The sequence below is a fragment of the Somniosus microcephalus genome, chromosome 8 (assembly GCF_052327205.1).
Source record: "Somniosus microcephalus isolate GS21.2 chromosome 8, FLI_Smic_1.0, whole genome shotgun sequence".
NCBI classification, from domain to species: domain Eukaryota; kingdom Metazoa; phylum Chordata; class Chondrichthyes; order Squaliformes; family Somniosidae; genus Somniosus; species Somniosus microcephalus.
The window spans coordinates 57,905,428-57,908,037 of NC_140994.1; the positions used below are offsets into that span (position 1 = coordinate 57,905,428).

Genomic DNA, 2,610 nt, shown 5'->3' on the forward strand with positions numbered 1-2,610 from the left:
ATCTGAATATGGTTCAGTTTATTAGAGGAAATGAGTAGAAACATATCGAGGCAATACGGATTCGATAGTTTTATTTTCTCTGAAAGTAATGTATTGAAACAGAGCAACATTCACATATTTTGCCAGTCACATGGGGAAAGTGATTAAGAAGGACGGGCTGTGAGACGGGTTCTTTCTCTTCGTGGCTTGCAATGAGGAGAAGCAGCCTCCATCGCCCCATTTTCCCATGCCCTATGCCTCTTTAGACCAAATTCTCAAAGAGGTATGTGCATAGGAAAAAGGAACAACGAATACAGGAGCAGTTCCAGGAAGTCCCGTGCAGTCCTGTAATAAAACCAATTGTAAGCGTTTGTTAAAATGGGACAAGCAGCATTCGTCAACTGTAATGTCAGAATAGGTCTATACAAAAAAATTAAACGGTGACGATTTCGCGCCGCTATATTTAGTCTCGAAACAAATCGAAGCTTTTCTCAAACACAAATGTATCCATGCAAGTATATATAAAATATACAAGCTATATGATAGGGAATATCTGTGCAACAAAGACACTCGGTTATGAGACAGATATGCGCGTTATAAAAGTTTTCTTAAAAAAAGTGTTGAAATATCTTAAGTCCAAGTAATACTACAGTACCGCTATCATATAAAGTTCCAGCTAACCATATCTGTTTCTTAAGTCTAGACATCAACGTTGCTGATGAAATAAAATACATTAACATTCAGCTGTATAATTTTACATCGATATTATTCTATGTTAGGAATTATGTCCAACTAATTCTCACTACAGAAGTACTACTCACCCCTCTTGCAGACAGAATACCGAGAAGCTGTCTCTCATCCACATTTATCCCATTTGAGAGACCTTGAGGGCTTATTTAACAACACAGTGTAACTGTTTTCGAATATAAAAAAATCAGCAGGAGACTGGCCAAGGTCTCTGCTGCACCTGCAAGATGTTTTAGCACAAAGCTCTCGTTCAAACGGAATAGCACGTGTCTGTGGAATGGTCACGGAGGGGGTTCTGATACGTATAATTGGAAAAGTATTGGAGAAAAAAAATGTACATTGTTAACATGATGTGTTCTGTATTCGAAGAGATTGTTCTTATTATCATCTGTTGATACATCTCATGCGTCAATGCATCCAAGATGATGATATAATGGGGAACTCGTAGTTCCAAGGAGTTTACAGTAAGTTTCCGTCTTATCTCCCTGCCTCCCTTCCAACAGATATGACAGGGCGCAGGCATCAAGGACAGAGTACAAGGATTTTTACTGCTGTACAAGCAATTCTTGTGGGTGCCAAGGACGAGAAAATTGGGACTACGTGCTTCAGGGATTATGTCCACATAATAAATCTATTAAATGTATTAATATAGTTTTGTCGATATTAAGATGTGCAGTGCTAACTTGTTGCTATTTCTCTTTTATTTATATATATATATATATAACATTTTTAACCTGTGCAACAGTTCTGATTTTTTCCCTGAGAATCATTACACTAAACTCTTACTGGTCCTGGAATTGAAAACCAGCCTTTCTGTACTTCTCAGTTTATAAATGTTAGGTGTCAGTTGTTGTTAGATGTCAGATGTTGTTAAAAGTATGAAGTGGTAAAGACTTTATCATGTGGAAAAATCAGTAAATAGTTATCCAGGGCAGGTTTCTTTGTTGGAAGCATATCCCAGGACATAGTCACTGACTCATACTGGGGGTTGGTTCCATGGGAAATGGTCACCCTGCAAAATCCTGTCTAAGTGGCCATTTCTCATGTGTGATCCTGGGCAGTGAAGATGAACAGGCTATTGAACTGTAGGAGACAACACGGGTGAGCCAGATTCTTCACTCCAGATATCTGCACACATGCATTTTCCAGTGGGCGACACTGGATACTGATCACAAGTGGGAGCCTTGGCTGACTTATCCCCAAGCACTTATAGCATCCCTATTGCCACTTTGGCAAGATCAGTAAACTCAGCACAGGCTGAGAACTGAACCTGAAGCCACTGGTCTATGTGATTCAGTCATACAATGTCTTTCAGCTGCACTTGTGGAAGATCCTATAAGTTTTGTATCTGCTGTTCAACATGAAAAGTATTAGTATTTTTGACAATGGTGACATCTAGCACAAGCACGATGGGCCGAATGGCCTCCTATGATTCAGAATCTTCCAGCTTTAAAACCATCTTGATCTTGCAATTTATATATTGTCTCAACACATGAATATATTATGACTTAAAATTTCCCCTCACCCCAGTATCTGAAAGAAGCATAGGATTAATTCTTTATCTGGATTCTTATTTTTATGCTATCATTGCATTGCCAGTACTTGCTGTGAGAGCTGTTTAAGTGGACTGCCCCAGTTTATGCTGTCCACTCTGAATTGAAGAAAAGTGGAACAATGCAAGTGCATTGACAGACAAATGCTAGAAAAATGTGTAAAGTCCAGTCAGCCTTTTACTAATAATCTTCTTCCTTCTTCTTCGGCAGTCCCTCGGAACCGAGGATGACTTGCTTCCACATTAAAAATGAGTTCTCAGGTGACGGATGAGTCCAATGCGGGACCTACAGTCTCTGTCACAGGTGAGGCAGACGGTGGTTGAAGGGGCGG

At 39.7% G+C, this 2,610-nt stretch overlaps 1 long non-coding RNA gene across 1 annotated transcript; it reads right to left on the reverse strand.

Moving 5' to 3' along the window:
* LOC147113539 (uncharacterized) lies at positions 1-1,116 on the reverse strand. The gene is made up of 2 exons (XR_015079139.1): positions 801-1,116; positions 1-324 (listed from the first exon to the last, which is right to left on the reverse strand). It is a non-coding gene; the product is annotated as an uncharacterized LOC147113539 (long non-coding RNA).
* Positions 1,117-2,610: the final 1,494 nt, after the last annotated feature.